Genomic DNA, 19537 nt, shown 5'->3' with positions numbered 1-19537 from the left:
GGATGCCTGTGAAGTCATCACACGGTTATAGAGAAGTGGAGTGAATAAGGTAATGAATTAGCATTTATATAAACCTTTTCTTCCACAGAGGACTTCAGAGTGATTTATAACATTGCCTTCATAAGCCTTGGATTATTCACTACATCATAGTCAGCAGTGACATCAAAGTATAAGCTTTGATGATCCAGTGTCACATAGCCCAAAAAGGTCCCAAGGAACCCACCCAGAAAATAAAATCTATAAAGTGGTTTAATGGCACTGTTTGGCCTAGGCATCAGAGCATCCAAAGCAAATTATATGCTTTGTCCACTTAAAAGCAAGTACTGTACTCTAGCAAGTAGGGTCTTGCATTTCTGGAAAATAGCTCAAAAGTCCTTGTTCTGGATACATATCAAGGTAAAAAAAAAACTAAAACTATATTGGTGACTATTTTTTGTTATATTTGTTTAAGCATCAATATTTTATCTTTTTGACAAATAATCTTAGAGATCACCTCTACATAAAAAAGACTCGGTATAGACTCTCAGAAAGATGTATTAGTTATAATGTAGCCTCAGGGCCTGCCTGTCCATTCTTGACTTCCAGCAGTAACCCCATATACCCAGGTCCATTTAACATGTGGTTGGCTTTGGGGACTGGAGAGACACTTGCCTGCAGACATGTTTGTCTGTAAAACCGCTGAGAAACCATGATTTTCATGTGATTGATATGGACATGTATTGCCCAAGGTAGAACCACAATATATGGAGAAAATAAGCTTTTTCAGTGTTGAAAATGCAATATATTAAAGACAGAGTCTACAAACCTATCATGAGTGTCAAAAAACAAGTATTCAGCAGACAACTGAAAAAGCCATTTTAAGCAAACTCATACTGTATAAAAACAAACGTGTTTTTCTTAACTTTGCATCACTCCAGAACATTATGATAAAAATGCTAACAAATATAAAACAAAGTTTTAGCTGTTCGTGAAGATTAACTCCACAAAAATCAGTATATTTCTGAAGAGATTATTTTAGGCCTTTAAAATCATCTACATACAGTATACTGTATATGAATAGTTTGGAAATAAATATTAGACTGCAGCATTCAAAAGCAGAATATGTAAGGGAATAATGACTCCAAAATGGCTCACTTCATTTGATAAAAAAATATAAAATATGACGACTGTTACTCAGTCAGCCATCTGGAAGAGCATGTTGAATATTTTAACAATTTAAGGAAACAGTGGAGATCTGCCTGACTGCTGCCAAGAAAGCTCAATTTACTTTGACAAATGAATCACATATTTAAAGATGTCAAGAAGCAAAAAGCAGGTTTCTTTCAGTACCTATAATCCACATAAGGTTTCTTTCTTAAAATCTACAGTTTGGGAATATGTACTGCATCTAATGCAATATTTATTATCAGATGAAATTTGTGCAATACTGGTTCATTTAAGCATCTAATTTTAGTATTTTTAGAGCTTGTGCCACTTTCTTGAGGGAATGGCACACTCCAAAACTACCATGATAAGTTCTGCTTTGCAACAGAGCATACATTGACTTGTGACATCTTCTGCATTTGATTACTGGATTTTAGGAGTCAGAGAGATGGGTTTTGTTCTGAAATGTGCAAGTTGATTGGATGTTCCCATTGTTCTTATCCATTTACCTTGCAGCTGCAAACTGATGGGGAGCTCAAACAGAGCTCCATATTAGCTACTCAAGACATGCAGGGTAATTGTATATGGAATTGGGACCTTAAAATTCCTGGCTGTAAAAAATTGAAAAAAACTGGAAAAATAAATGAACTGATACCAAACAACTAAAGTAATACAGTATTTTTATGTAAAGTGGTAATATTTTGACAGACACTTTCTACATTCTATGCAAGATACAGCTTATCAAGACCCACGTATAATTAATTAAAACTTACTATGGCTCAATGGTAGATTGTATTAATAATCCACAGGAGATCACACACTTTTTTATTGGTTTTAAGCAACAAAAGTATAATTTGCTCTTGACTTAATTTGACATAACACAAAAGATAACCATCCAGAATTATAAAAAGCATTCAGAAACAAAATCAAACACATTCTTCCGATTCAAATAGAATACCTCCTCAGTATCCTTGACAACTTTGTTACAGCCCAAGAATGATCAAGAGGTGGGTAGTGCTAACTCTGTATTTTCATTCAGCTGAACTTGAATCCTGATATCAACTGAAACTTCCAAAATAAGATAGCAGGCAGTCCTTATCTAATAAGTGGTGAAAGGTCACATGTACTTTAGCTTTTTCAACAGATAACAGAAATGTCATATTGTGGTTGAGCTGTCATGCTGAGGTGGAGGATTGGATAGGAGAGGTGGCTCAGAAATATAAAACAAGTGCCTAAATCCCTTCCCTGAGGCAACTTTGCGCAGATATAATTACAAAACACCTACAGTATAATATAAAGAAAGATAAGGCTGCCCATCATCGTTATTAAGTTACTTAAAAGATCAAATAAATAACATTTTTGTCCTTATTGCTTCAGCAACTTAAAAGTCAAAAGAATGCTTGGATTCAGACTTGTGTGCACTAAGTGTCTTTCATTACAAAACCCACCCACTACTTTTATTGAACAAGAACCCAATTACTTAACCTAGCTTCAGGTTTCATTCCTCCCTGTTTCTTCCACCCTGACAAGGGCTTACTAATCTCTTTTGACAGCCTTTGCGACATACTGCCTGTGATACAGTGAGATGACTCCTGACCCCCTATAAGAACCTGATTAAATGAAAACTGTGATGCCCATCCTAGCTTCCCTGGGCCAATGAATATCAATGAGAAGGAAAGGTTGGAGAGATCCCAACCTTTTGTATGTGTGCGCTCGAGTTGTCTGTCTGTGTGTGATTTGTTCCTTAAATGTCAAAAGACCACAGGAGCTTTTATTTAGCTCAGATATAAAGGAATGTGCATAATTTAATTTGCTATCTAAGGGCTTGTGGCCTTTTGCAATCTTAATGTCAATAAAACACTTGATATTTTCATTTGAGAGGTGATTACTTTACTGCTGAGACTAAGACTGGCGATATTTCTAGTGAATACGTGTGTATAACCTACATAACCTAGTCATTTCACTATAGACAGCCATTTGGGTCAAAAACATGAATTTTGAAAATGCCATAATTTGAATCATTACAAGTATTTATTCAGAATAATCAAAGCATGAATAATATTGTGTGTTTAAATGTAAATGTATAAAACATCAATATTTTCAACTTAGAGGTCCCAAATAGGATCCATCTAAATCTCTATCATCTAAAAGCTAAAAGTCAGAAGGGACAAAACAGGTAAATATTTAAGAGGTATGGAAATCACTTGTTTTTATAGTATCTTGTATTATATGTAGACGCACGTGTATAAAAAGACAAATATACTGTATATTGAGAGATTCACAGATTGGAAAAAATAATTCCTGATCCTGGGTCATAAAATGCCTGCAATTATATGATGGGTTATTAATGATAACAACTGAACCACACCAAGTAAAGTAACTCTCTATGTTGTCATCTAGTGGAGAAAAGCGAAAGATGCAGTGTTGATTAGACTGAAGAGATATACAGTATATCACCTACCAGGAAAAAAAAAGTGATTAGAGATTTGTTTGGAGAAAAGGCTAACATTTTTAGTAATTGCAGAAATGCAACCAAGAGATATGGATTGGATGGGTCAACTGAACTTCAAACAAGAAAAATAATCCTAGAGAGATCTACTGTAATGTTGGAGGAAAATAGACCAAAAATATGGCTGGGATGGAACCAGATATGGGTACCTGTAGATCTACATTCAGAATATGCTGCAGAATGAGAGCTTAATATCTTGAGTAGAAAGAGCATATTATCTACTGGAACAAATGATAAAATGAGTTATAAAAAGACAGTCTGGTTGAATCAGTAATACTGTTTTAGCATACAGGAAACAGGAAACAAAGCTTTTTTTACGAAGCTTTTTATCAGCAGTGTATGCTGACATCAAAAGGCAAGGCCAATATAAAGAGTACTAGAAAACAGGACCACATGAGATTAACAGTAATTGTTTCATAATAACAAACAGTATTTCTCATTCTTTAACTAGCTTAGTTCAACACTCTTCTCAACTAATATTGTACCAGATGGTCAAAAAATAAAGTGAGAAAACAGAGGCATCAGATGTAATATTGTGCTTGTTACTGCTTGTTCACATCAAGGTCTGAGCACCATAAATTATTGCTCTTCATTCAGTCTCTAGCGACTGCCATTTTATATCACAGGAACTTACACAGGCGTACTATCATATTACTTCAATAACCTTCCACCAGCTACTCTCCTACCCACTTCTGTCTGTACAAAAACAGCAATGTACAATGTGGTTGTTTTTTTTTTTCGTGTAGAACAAACCTGAATTTCTGTGATTCATGTATTTCACTCTTTAGTCTTTACAGCCCTTTGATATTAGTATTGTCTTTGAAGAACCGCTTTAGGGGGAAAATGACGCTTACCTAACAACCATGTTGTTATAAAAGACAGCAACTTGATGTGTGATGCTTGTCAGCTTTTTTTATTCTATATAGTGTTTCTTATAACACAATTACTGTAAGACAATAATATTAGCATTTGCTTTGCCTATATCTTTGCCATCTGGTGTAAGTAACATTAAAACTAACATGAGTACTGGTCTTCCTGAAAATAACCCCCTTCTATCACCTAAAATGCAAAATAGCCAATCTAAAGTAACCTCCATTGCTTTGGGAGGTAGGAAAAAAACAGAGCTTGCTGGTAAAAAGTACAATAAGGTGCAAAAGCCATATAGACCAAAAGTACCCAAATCTAGGACTGACCCAAAGACACTGAAGCTTTATTATTAATTTTCATGCCGCCCAAAAGAAAGTAAAAGCTGTTGTTCTTGCCAACTCACTAGCAATTTGAGCTGCCTTGAATTCAACATTCACAAATATCACGTTTAAACTGCACACTTGTTTCACAATTCTCAGTACAGATAAAATATCAATACAGGGCTTCTGAACATGATGGAACATTATGCTTAAGTTCAAACATACTGTAGGTTTAAATGTGCAACAGTCATAATAAATTATCATAGTGCCGGGTATTGTAAGGTTTTCAAATAGCAGATCTTCTCAGGTGAAGTAGAGGGGAGGTATCAAATACTAGGCCACTTAGATAAATAACTGAAACTGATGTGAACACCATTTAAGCAGCACGAACCATTGAAGCTGTCACAAGACTGAAATAATGACTGCCCTAGGTGGAAAAGTAGGAGGATAGAGAAAGCTGCTACACTGGATTTCTAAAAGAAATTTAAGAGTCAAGAGGATGAGCAAAATTCAAACAAAACTGTTTCCATTTACGTTGTTTTAGCAACATTATTACTGCTGTATTTGTCAAAGATCAGCTTGTCACTGGAGAGCATATCATAAGAGAAACAACAGTTCAAATAATCTCATGGGTTTTTTCCTTAAGGTTGTTTTAAAAAAAAGAACAAATTAAAAAATGAAATATAAAGCAAAATGCTATTTGTTTTCTCATGCTCCTTTGGGTCCTTAACATATTATTGTTCCAAGGGACTCAACGGGATACTTTTTTGACATACTTCTATAAATCAGGTTTACAATTATATACAGTTTTTATGCTTTACCATATTATTTAGTCAACGGTGCAATCATAACATGGAGCTCCTGTTGACTTCCATAGGGGTGCAAATTCTTAGATTTAGAGGACAACGGTATGTTGCTAGGTTTGAAACGCAACATGTTTGCTGAAAACCACATTTCTGCCCCTGTGTTTCAGATATCTGCTAAATGTAGCTTTAAAAATATATATTTCATCCAGGAAATATAATAGATAACATCTGAAATATTAATGAGTTTCAAGGCTGGTAATACTTAACAAACAGCCTCAAAGCATAAAATTGTCTGTTAAGCAAACAGAAAAAAAATCATAATTCATATTTCTCATAAAATGAATGAATAACTACATTGCCAAGCTGTCCTCTAGCAAATGCTTTTTAAACCTTATCTGTATTCAAAGGACTAGCAAGGACTATTTCAAATATTCCAAAGAAATTACAATAGGATTTTCCTTCAATACCTTCTCCCCAGAGGGTGCAGGCATGGATTGCATAGCGAAGACAAAATATGTATATCTTTTTCTAAAAGAAAACCACAAATATTAGTTTGTTGTTTTTAAGGCCATACAGTATTAAAATGTATAATTCATTGTAAAAATTGAAATATTCTGCATATTTGGCACATGCAAATGTCTAAGACATAAACATCAAAATATGCACTTTAGTGATGTGCTGTAGTCCTTTTGTAACACATTGCGTGGCATAAAGCAGATGAACCTTTAAGTTGTAAGTCAGTTAGGACAAAAGGACACAACTAAATGATTTAAATGGTTACGCTAATTCCCCCATGCAAAACCTTGGGATATCAGAGCAGTGAGAGCAATTTTACTTTCTTTAGCATTTAAATGTCCTTAAAGCATTGCATTTTTACCGATTGTCTGGCTTTTTAAAGTACCAGATTAAAGTCTGTTTGTACTATAATAATCAAGTGAAAATGTGCGCATATACAATAATGTTTTCCCAATTAATATGTTCTACATTTACCCTAATTAAAAAAAAAACTAGCTGTTAATGAATACTACAGTACTTTACCACTATGGCCTATAGACCAGCACAGGGAAACTTTCAGCTGAAATATACAGTATATTACCATAGATATCATTTGTGTGGAAGTATGTGTTTGTATGTATTTTTACAATTTTTAAAATTAGAAATATTTTACTTTATATTTGGGCTTCGATACAGTATATTTAGGTTGTGTTTTGTTTTGAAAACATCGTATTCATGTTTTGCACCACAGAGTAACTACTATACATCTGCCATTTGCACCTATTGCAAGTTCCAGAGATAATATAGTGTTTTTGATTAGAGAAGTGATGTGGCTCTAGGTGGAAAAATGATAATGTAGCAGGTTAAGTTAAAGGGGTCACTCTCGTATGATAAACCAATAATATCCTGGCCTTCTAAAAGCCACAAAGCCCCAGTGCTGCTTAAAGAATCATTTCCCTGCTGCCAAGATAAACCAGGACTCAGATCATCAATATCTATACTACAGGGCACAAACCGAGTTCGAAACAAGTGCCTTTGCTGGATAGGTCACTTGGGGATCCAACATTTTGCCTGTTTTTGTTTTTTCTAGCTGATGCTTCATATAATGGAACCATTGTAGACCAAGATGCAGTATACCTGACAACCACTGACCAAGCTCAAGGTTGTCTTGATCCCATCAAAGTACCACCAAAGCACTTGCTGAATACAAATTCAGTTCTGTTTTCTTATCTTACTTTATTTGCATACACCTTTCCTTGAATATACTAATCCAGTTTGATTGTGTTTGTGCTCATTGTTATCTTATTCCATGTCTCTATAAAGTCAAAACAAGAAACAATTACAGTATGTCAAAGATAATTATTTTTTCATTCAAAATGTAATAATTGTTTTTGAAATAAGAACATTATATTAGCTTGTCATCTCATTAATAATGCTACATATTTCCGAGAGTGTAGATATTACTTAGTAAACATACTGTACAAGAAGTATAATATACTTTAAATGTGAAGGCAAATTTACTATGAAGTCAATTCAATTCAATCACAACAATTTTTGATTAAGGCAACAATTTCTGAAAAATAAAACAACTCATAGTAGGATATATTAAAGCAGTTAGTGTTTAAAATGCTTTTAGTGTTTAAAAGTCTGGTTCCACAAAAGATTTTTTTTACTTGCTTTGTGCCTGTTATACATTCACTGGCAAATCTTACTATGAGAAGACTCCGACACCCAGGGTGCTTCATGATGTTGGGCAGAGGTAGCCACTAAAGAAAGCTGCAGGGTGTCTTGTTAAGAAAAGCAGTGGGACACTTCTTTTGTTCTTCTAGCTTGCCGTGATGATGGGACCATAATTTGCTTTCCCTCAGCCTAGTTCTCCTCCCACAGCTCTGGCCAATGTCAAGTTCCAATATGGATATTTTAATAATCCTCTATGTGATGCATGATTTATTATTTTAATATAACCTGAGTGGGTGGGGTGGTAGAATCCTATTAAAACTCTCAACATGGTTATAATGATTTCTCTTTTTTTTTTTAGTTTTACAGCAAAAACCCAAAATGTACAGTTTTGCATAACTGCTATGCATATATCCATAGGATTCCAATTAAAATATTTTGTACAAAAACAAAATTAAATGTTTATCTTATCCCTTACAGCAGTATTATATTTTACCAAGGCATTACTCTGGTGCTGACAAAGGCAGTACCTATTCCAATCAAGAGTGAAAAGATCATACTTCAGGAACTGATGTTTTTACAGGAAGATGCCAAGTAAAATGTTTTGCTGAGCAAAATCCACATCCATGCTCATAACTGAGACCGAAATATAAATCTTCTACAGTTTAAACATGGTAACTAAAAGCACAGTAACTAATGAATGAACAACACCATACATGTAGTACAGTATATGCATATAAGCATTTGGAGTTCTTCACCATTAAATTTGAGAAAAGTTTTCAATTTTAACCAAAAACAAACAACGTACAGTTGAACAGCTATGTTCATTGTGTATACTGTGTATAATTCCTTTCCTTTGGAGTTGTATTTTATTTGGATTTTAACATGGACCAAAAATGTGTTGTATTCTGCAGAAACTCTTCATAAGGAATAAGTAAGCCTGTAGATTAGAATAGGTTGTTCCATTTCCATGATATAAGGGCCATAATATTCACAAAGTCTGATGACAGAAATGTCATGGCATAGCAATAATTACACACTGGTAAAATACTGAGCTTGCTGTATTGGGCCAAGAGAGACTTTGGTAGAAGGAAATGGATATTTACAGAAAATTCTATGAAGAGAAGTATTGTGAATGAGCCCTAACAACTGACCACAAATGTCGGAGAAGTCACAGACATCTTAAAAAAAACATCAGATGTCTCATACAGCAGTACTGTCTGTTTTGGAACGCTGCCATTGTTTTTTTCCAGGCAGCGCAGATTTCCAGTGTTAACCACTGGGGCAGTGGCTGTACTGTACAGTATATAGGTGTGGTGCTGTCCTGCAAAGAAATTTTCATTGAACCATCAGCAGGAGACAATGATAAAATACAGCAGCAGGACTGCGAGTTGTGATGTAAGCTGTTATAATGCTCAAAAATGAAGTCCACAGAATATATTCTGCCTGACAGATCAAGACTCTCCACTGGAAATTTAGGCTGTCTGTGCATGCCAAACAGTGTCAATGAACTACAGCTCTGCCGTGGTCTGGCCAATCACCAAACACAAACCGTGTTATTATTATAAATGAATAACCACATGGAAATATACATTTATATTGCTCTATATTAATCGCTCTGTAGATCTAATCTATTGAATAACTATGAATTCAATTACAGCAATATCATGTTTTACATTAATTCCCACACAAGATCTTTTGGCACAAATGATAACATTGGGTGTGGCCTAGCTCCTAGCTTGGGTTAAATGTTTAAATTTGACAACATTGAAATTCAGGCTGGTGTAAGGGCACGTTACAATGTGATGATAAGATGTTAAAATTCAGCTGTTACAATGGAATGAACAGATGGCTATTGCAAGAGCCAGCAGGGAAGTTAAATTCCTTTTATACAATACTTTTTAGTCAAGGAGTTAAACAGAGGCTGGACAATTTCCATATTTTTGATTTTGTTAATGGAATCTCCTGCTATTGCCAAATTATTTTCACACTAGGTTGCCAAGAAATTGAATAGACTAATATTCTTCACAGCAGTATTCTGGATCCAAAAGGCCTTGATATTTAGTATCTAATATATGATATATAAGCTAAAGATTTGAGTGTATAACTTTCAAAGGTTAATTATTAAACAAAGCAGGAAAAAACAATGCCATAGTGTAGCTTGTACAATCAATATGAATGTCCAGCATGCTTTAAAAGAAAGCACCCTTAAAGATTACTGGGAAAAATCTATTTTCATCTAAATGGTTTGACCATGCATTATACAATGTTTAAACATCACATAAAATGTGTGTTGGAAAGATTGCTTGAATAATGAAACAGAGATAGTTTTTTTCCCTTTTCCTTATGATATTGCAGAAAGCGGCCTAAAAGGTCAAAGTTTCTAGTGAACGTGTGTTATGCAGTACCCTTAATTTTCTCTTTTGATACTTGAAAGCCTAGTAACTAATTCAAATCTGCAGATGTTCCTTCTGTCAAATGAGCGTGCATAAAGACATAAAGGAACAAGTAATAGGTTTATTCCATGCTGAAGAAAAGAAGAAAGAAAACACAACATTTCGGCCGTGGAGCCTTCTTCAGGTGTGAGAAATAAAGGCCTTGTCTTTCTCACACCTGAAGAAAGCTCCACGGCAGAAAAGTTGTGTTTTCTTTCTTCTTTTTTTCAGTATGGAATAAACCTATTACTTGTTCCTTTGCAGCCTACGCATGCTGATGCAGCTACCCACCTGAACTAATAAAGACATACTGTAAGTACTCAAATATTTTAAAGCAGCACTTACTAAGCAAAAAGATAACTCGGAGCAAAACTCATTCTTCTTATGGGTGTGATTTTGTGTTTTTAAAACCGATCTTGAAATATATATATAATCTGGTAATAAATACTTAGTATACTTAGTATAGCAAGACCTCTTGTCTAAGAGACAGGTTCTTAATTACATTTGAAATAATGCAAATACCGATCCTATGAATGTAAACACAAAAAATAGAGTCTCTGGAAAGTTATCTTAAATGTCTCAAGGCCTATTAACATCTCCCATGCTGAAAAAGTTAATAAGGCAAATTGAAGATTAAATACTGTTACAGTGCTGGAGCCCATAAGGCTTTGTTAGCTACAGGCAGCTGAATTAAAACAAGAAAGAAAAGGATGAGATAAAATAGAACAGAGCCAATTAAATGACCAGATGTTCCCATGTAAGAGGTTTCCTGGGAATTGGCCTGAATGCTTAACCTTTAAGACTTCACTATCGAACACTGCAGAAAATGCTCCTTTTGCCACACCTGACAGATAGGATTAGATCAATGGATTTGGAAGATTCTTCCACAATGGTTCATCATTACCTAATTATCAGATTATACTCTAGATCATGTGCTCCCTTCTTTGACACTAGACATCATTTCACTTAATTATTCACCTAATGTAATCACAGAAGCCATAAATTAAATTTATATAAACAGTCAAACAAAAAACAAAGGTCCTGTAAGTCTGCTGCTCCTACAATAGCACTGTATGTATTAGCATACTGTATGTGTTGAATAAATCCAGAAGTAAAGAAATCAGAGTAAATGATCTATGATTTTGTCTCTTACTTATCAGAGACAAAATGCTGGGATATATTGTGAAAAGTGTAGAATTCAGATCAAAGGAATTACTGCATATTAAAAGTTTGCATTGTATAGAGTAGGCCTCATTTAGAATACAGTGTACAGTCAATCATGCTTTAAGAATTTTTTTGTTCTAGAATCAGTCCAAGAAATGGTAACAAATTAATTTAATTTAATCAATTCCCTGTCGCAAAGGAATATCTTGAACACAAAAGCTTATGAAACTGTATCACTTCAGTCCAGAGCAGAGGAGGTTATGAAAGAGCTTGAGAGAAGCATTCAAATCCCTGTAAAAAGTAATGAAAAACACATAAATGGTCTTCTTCCAAATCAGTGGTGAAACACTAACCAGAGTTAAATAAGTGGAAACTAAGGTTGAAGGTCAAGAGGATCTGAAACAAGCTACTCATGTATGTTGTTGAAATCATAAAACAACAACAAGATGAGTTCCTCTGATCTATCATCTACTACCAGCCAAATGAGCTACACGGAGCAAATGGCATCATTTTCATTGTCACCTTTCAAGTACAGTATGTACTATTCATATTTACTACTTATATGTAATATCTACTGCATCTCTATGATCTACCTGCATCCTTTCCATCTAGTCATGAATATGTTCAACAAAAATAACTTACTGTTCCATAATTGTAGGTTTGAACCTGCAATACTCATGGACTTCCTATCTCAATGACTAATTAAGACATTTTTGTGTGACTCATCTCAACAGTGTGATTGTTTGTTTCCAATAATTTATTAACATTTCTGATTCTGTCTATAAGACATTTTAAAACACTTGAATAAATTATACACCAAATGTTAGAATGTAGTTCGATGAGTCAGCTGTTTCCATGTGCATAAAGCTCCAGTGAATTTCTACCAGCTGAGTGTATAATTGAGTATTGGCATGCTGCTTCACAGCAGTTAAATTACCAGCACACTTCTGCATTTGTTCTTTTTGCAATTATGGCCCTTCCGTGTAATTAATTTACAGGGCATTAAGCATAAATTAGCACTCTCTATGAGTTGAACGCTGTAATTTATATATAAAAAACAGCTATAGGGTGCATTTTGTGTCATTTGGCTGGGTAAACGTTTTGATGTTATGCTAATTCTCCTTTTTTGTTACTCTCTGATCAAGTCAACCGGTATAACTATACACACTCAAGACACTTCCTTGATTCGACATTCTAAAATATTTCTCGACTGCCAAAGTCATTTCCCTGGTTTACCCGTCATTATGCAATTTATCATTAATTTTAATGAAAACAATTTCAAACTTGATTAATTTTTTTTACAATACTGAGCAACTAAAGAGCAAAGCACATCTATTAAGGATAGTGCTTAAATGCTTCTGGCATCATTTTGATTAATTGATCATTCATATCTGACTATGATGCACTCAGGTGATTTTGACTGATTGATTGAGTACTAAATCACCTCCTAAGTGAGAGAGTTGATTGAGCACAAGTGATGAGGTGATTTAATTTGTTGAATGTCAAGTTTGGTGAACATCAAGAAAGACAAACTCAGAAAGAACCAATATGCCCCAGTTATCAAGAAATCAATGCCAATCCTGGAGGCGCACAGTTGCTCACCTTGTTAGACCATGATCTAACATGTTACACTTTGTTAGACCAGGATCTGACACTTTGCTTAGGAGACCGTGAGTCACAAAATACCTCACCAACACACCACCACACTCCACCTTTGTAATCATTTTCGCACAGCCAGCTCCAGCACATCAGATATGCCAGGTTGCTACCACTGGCACATCAGCAGCTCATCTATGAGGAGGTGTCTCATTTAAAGTTTAGCAATGCAACATAATGAGATGGATTCACCGACAATGGAGTCAATCCTTTTTAGCAGTGATGGTGTGTAGACATATTACATACTGAATGATATGCTTATTGTTGCGTAAAACAGACCAAACAATGTGGAGGTTTTTGTGGAGGAATGCACAATCATTGTCCTTGAAGGGCAGGTTTATCTTAACTCCAACACAATTCTTAACATAAATCAGATTGCTGAGATTATGGGTTGAATTTACTGACACAGGTGGAAATAGCAAATAGGAAATTTCAAGAATAGTTTAGAGCTACAAGCAATCAATTAAACAGGACAATAAGGAATATATAAGCATTAATTCAAAGGATACAATACTCAAGTTCTGTTAATACAATAATATAACGTTCAACACAATCCAAGACAAGAGTGAAAACAAAAGTGAATCATTATGCTGTGAACAAATGTTTGATAATATGTCAGCATTCATCACTTGAATAATATCTAGTTACTGTCTGGAAATTAAATTTAATCAAATCTTAACCAAACAAGTTATTTGTAATAACATCTTAATTCTCCAGGCTTATAGAGTGAACCGTGATCATATACTCATCCAAATTAGATGCTGGCCAGGCATAGTTCAGAAAAGGTTCAAAATGTCCCTTGGATAGAAAGAATATTCTACTCTTAACATTCTGTGATATTCAGTGATGCCAACAAAAGTTCAACTATATATAACTTTGCTGTTGATGCAAAATTCCAATTGTGGAGCTTGTTCCAAGAATGATCTAGTTGCAGAGAAAGTCTTGGGCAGAATTCTGTATTACATATGGTTTCTTGCTTGGTTACTTAAAGCTAATTTTCTTTTCTATTGCAGCTCAGACAATAGCAGTCACAGATACGTACTGTACAGTAGCTAGTTACAGTAGCTCATCAGGTTGCTAGTTTTGAGAGTGAGTGGAGAAAATCTTAATCTATTTACTATGCATTACCTTTTAAGTCAAGACATCACAAGTGGTGATTGGTCAGGACATCATTGGATGTAGTGTTTATCCACACTCCTACAAGTTCCTCTACGGTGGATTATTGCAGACTTGTCAGTGGTTTGTAATCACATGACCTCTACCCAGTGTTTTAGCCTACTGTATATGTGTCTCCCTCTTGGAATTGTATACAACAGAATGAACTATTCATCACTGGAGGTGTCAAATATGATTCAAGTTACAGGTATGTCCTGGTTTGTTTCAGAATCCCAATGCATTTTGTTTATCAGGGTGTCATCTTACCAGCATTCCTAAGGAAATGTCTCACGGGAGCTAAATTGTACCAGGTACTTTTTTAGTTTAGAGACATTTATTAAAATAATTCTTGAACACTTTTAATGCTACTGAAAAAAGTCATAGCCTTGCTGCATCAAGCTCATTGGCCATTTTAACTTAATTTAACTTTAACCTGAAGACACACTGGCCCTCTAAGACTAGGATTGCTGCTGATCCAGTCTGATGACCTGAGAAGAAGTTTCTACAGAACTCCACATCTGCTGATTTATGGGAACCTGACTGAAAAGTGTTGCATTTGTTGAAGTGAAGTCCTGGGTCCCCTCTCACTGCCTTTCCATCATCTTGATACAGTATAACAACATTCCAGCACAACAACATGTTCCTTGTGTACATATGTCTGTCCAGTGAGATGAGAATGTTATAGTTATACCATACCCACCTGACTTGAGCCCCATTGAATATTAGTGGGATCAGCCTGGACAGTATGTGACATCTAGGGCTCTGAGACCAGTGAATCATCCAATGCTTGGCCAGCTTCTATGAGAATGTACAGATGCACAGCTTGTATTGCTTCCAACAGTGTCCATACATCTGTTGAATAAAATGTCACCACACCTAATGCAAAAATCTTGACAATTTCCTGCTTTCCTGCTACTGAAAAATTTGTTTCAGTATCCAAAGCAAGTTTTGACACTTTGCTTCGAGGCATGAATTCTAACTCTAAAGTAATATATCTTCTTGGGGGGAAAAAAGGTTTTAACATCCACCTACAGTAAATGATATTTGGATTGTGTACACGACAAAGTGGGTAATATTAACTGCAGTTACATGGCTATGTATCTAACTAGCTTTCTGTGAGTACAGAACTTAGAATGTGAATAAAGTGCATTTCAAGGAATTACAAAGGGCTTGAAAGAGCTGTTCAGTCATTAACAACTTACACGATAAGATATTATATTATCTGCATGGTACTTTTAAAGTTCATTTCATTTTCATGAATAGGAAATGGCTCTATGTGACTCCAGCGTGTAATCCATTTGCTTTCAGGTTTTCCAACTGACTATCATTTAAATTTTATTCACCCAGCTTAAAGGCTTAACTTCATCTTTACCTCCGTCTCTAAATATAGTTATTCACACATTGTTATTAATTTTATTTATTTTTTACTTTAAAAATCCTTTACCATTTTCATTGTAGAGAGAGTACAGATTAATGTTATTAAAACAATTGGATTATTTTATCACCCTAAAAGTTTCTTATGCATAATGTATCAAAGCTTTAGGAGCATTTAAAATGTGCATGACACTTTCGCAGTTAAATGTACAACAAAATGCAAAACTAAATATTGTACAATATGTAACTATCACTTTTATAAATTATCTTTGAACTCCATTATAATTTTTAACAAATTGAAATGTATTTGTTTCTCATTGTAAATCTCATTATAATTGTATCTTCTAAGCGCTCTATGACTTTCAATGAAAATTAAAATTAACTATGTTTAATTTCTTTTTCACACAGAAACAAATCTTGTTGATGTACTGCTCTTCATGACTTATAACAGAATTATAAACAAATACAAGGTGATGTATAGCCAGAAGCAGAGTTTCTGTTATATATTAAACAAGATTAGTCATTTTGAAAATACAAAAAATAGATATTTCAAATTAGTTAATGGATATTATAACTGTGCTACTTTAAAGCATAAGAAATATATGGCAAGAGTCCTGGCATTTAACTTGCAAGGCTTATAGAATATGCCAGTTTCACTCTATCAGTGTAAATCCCAAAAGGCAGCTTAGACCAATTGATCAAACAGGCAAATACTGCTTGCTTTCAATTTTACAAAATAAGGTCCGGATCTATTCATCATCCCCTGTGTACTGAATCTCACTAAAGATGTAATACTATAAAAGCACATAATCGATATTTGAGAAAAAGCATAACTCCTTTTTTATTTTGAATGAAAAGCAAAACATTTTGTTGTGTTCAACAGAGAATGGTATAATTAGAACTACCTACAAAACCTTTGCAAAGTTATGCCAGCATCAGAAATCAGCATCAAACTGACACTGCTCTTAATACACTAAAAAAGCATGCTCAGTATTTGTCTGATGACAGCAGTTCATGAGCATCTTCAGGAAAGATCCACATCACTTTCAAAAGCTGCAGCATATTTGAAAACAGCCACTAGATGGCAACATTTGTTTAACACTGCAGAGCTACACAGAGTGCGTCTGAAGGGGAAACGCAAAGGAACAAAACTGATTTTTAACAAGATTTAATATATTTAGTATAAAACTGCAAGACTACATTCTCAATTCTTAATCAATACACCCGTGTCTGATAATGATAGTACAGGTGCCAATGAATCCTGTTCATTTAACACTTAAAAAAAAACAATGTATAATTAATTCTTTATGCTTTCTTGTTCTATATTATATATATATATCATTCACCCACAACAATGGAATTTCAATCAGACAGCTCATTACAAACATTTGAACTTGACTGGTACTGCAAATTCCAATTTACTAATTGTCATACACAGATCAGGCTTAGTTCTGCCTGGCTTCAAAGATCTAATGACATTAAAAACCAAATATCAGAGTGTTGCAGCTTCTAGTCATTTACATTCTGAATGCTTCCATGTTTACATTTAAATGTTTAAATATTATTTGAGCCAAGTATTACGTTATTCTATCTGTCACTGTTATGTATTTTATTACTGGTGTGTGTTTTGGATGGTATGTGACGATTTTGGGGTGGATCCTGTCTACGATAGGCTTTATTTTGTATATTTGTATTGTATATCTTTGTATTGCATGAGCTCCCCAAGCCAAATTCCATGCAACTAGTTGTCATGGCTATAAGGTACTGAACTTGAATATTATTCTCTTAGTTTGCAACGTTTACATCATTAAATAAAATAGCTTCTGAAAGTGGAAACACAACTGAGAAACTCCAACATGGGAAGCACGGTGTACTGTAGGTAAGCACAATAAAGTTCATTGTTCTCTGAATTTTATGTGCTCACAAACTAATTAGAAAAACATGAAAGAAGCAGAACAGGTGAAATGAAACAGATAAACAACAGCAAGTGGCATATGAGATAGAATTATTTAAATTAAGTTAAACAATAATAATAATAATAATAATAATAATAATACAGAGTTCATAGTTGTTTTTTGTGGCTCTAATTTAGCTAAAAGATCTATTACGATGGTAAACTGCAAAAATATCCTCATTCAATATAAAAATACATACAGTTTAGCTCTGGGACCCAAAGTTTCTGTTTCAGAGATCTCATTTGGAATCATAGCATTAACATACTTTGATACAGGGCAATGTAATTGTCAGCATAGTCCCTGTGTCCTGCGATCCACATGGGAGGAATGCCTGTTTGGAGTCTGCATGTACCCAAGAGGCTCTAACAGGTGTTTGCCAGTTGGTCCAGGTTTCTGTCACCTTGCAAATATATACTGGTTTGGTTAATTGGTGTTTTGAATTTGTCTGCATGTGGGCTCTGAAATGAACTGGTGTCACATCCAGCGTTCCGGCCTCTCTTGTGCTCTACAGCTTCGGGATGTGCTCTAGGTGGCTGAGACACTCACTGGGAACAAACAGCATTCTGATAATTAATGGATGGATGTCATCATACTGAAATGCAAAAATACAGACTTATAATTCTGATGTCTACAAAAAAAGAAATCTGTGTATGGTTTGAAGACTAATGCAAAGATATTTCATCAATGAAAGGTCCAGATTCAAATTTTAAATGAAATGTTAATTTCCTCTTTTCAAACAAAACAGACTTCTACATAAGGCTTTAGATGGTGCATGGTGGTGGAATAGTACATTATACCTGAACAACAGAAAATTGTACAACTACAGACTAAAATAAAAACACATGCATTTAACTTCATTAATCCTTTGTCAGTTAATCATCTTCATGTTATGGTACTATATTTATTGCCTCCATTATTAAAGCAAATAGGAGCATTTATTGCAAATGACCTTTGCATATCCATAAAAGGCTGCAATTTTATCTGCTGCAATTTATAGTTCTCAAAGTACAGTATGTATATCTCTCATATAATTCTGTGCATACAAATTGGGCTTCGAGTGTATTTACACCATTTACTAAGTTTTCTCTTCTGGCATGTTAATGGAGCTAAAGATGTATACTTCATCTCGAAAATACTGAGCTAATAGCTTATTAGATTTAAATGAACATCAATTTGTTTAAATGCTAATTTTAAACTGATGTTTTACCATTAAGAAACAGAAATCAATGAAAAATGTTAATGACTGTTCTCCTACATAGTTTTCCCCTGCCTTTTCTTAATTAAATAACAGCTGTGAAGCATGTAAAGAATGAAGAATAAGCAGAGTGAGCCACTGAAAATCCGGCTTAGTGAGATGGAATGAAAATGGAATTGAGAACGGAATGGCAGACAAGGTGGCCATTTGTTCATTTATTTCAGTCTGAAATGGCAAAAGTTCTATGTTATAAATTGTAATTATAGTATAACTTCTGTAAGTCACTTTGTCAAATATACAGTATGAATGATAAAAAATAAAATTAAAATCGGAGCATAGCATATTGCCCTTCTGCGCATAGAATTATATGGTTGCTAGGGAGCTATCTCAGTGGCTCCCAGTGGTTTGCCTGGTCCTGGTGACCCACACACCTGCTGGCTTTCATTCTACCCCACCTTATTTAGATAATTGAAGCATTAATTGATCTAAAAAGTTGCTTCAAGGTAATATTTCTATTTTGTTTCTAGCAAAAAGTTTGGGATTTTATTTCATTTACAAAATACAATGGTTAAAACTCCAACATGTCTAAGAGCTGGGGACAAACACTTCAAATTAATCTTATTTTTAAGAGGGGTTTCAAGTTCAAGTTCATTGTCATTATACTCATACACAGGTACTGTATATGGTATAACGAAATGCTATTTTAGCTAGCTCTCAGATGGTAAGTAGTACAAATAACAACAACAATACAATTGTATAAGAAAAGAAAGAGACAACAGGCAATAC

Source organism: Atractosteus spatula, chromosome 14, assembly GCF_055471065.1.
Source record: "Atractosteus spatula isolate fAtrSpa1 chromosome 14, fAtrSpa1.hap1, whole genome shotgun sequence".
NCBI classification, from domain to species: Eukaryota; Metazoa; Chordata; class Actinopteri; order Semionotiformes; family Lepisosteidae; genus Atractosteus; species Atractosteus spatula.
This window is presented reverse-complemented; position numbering follows the sequence as displayed.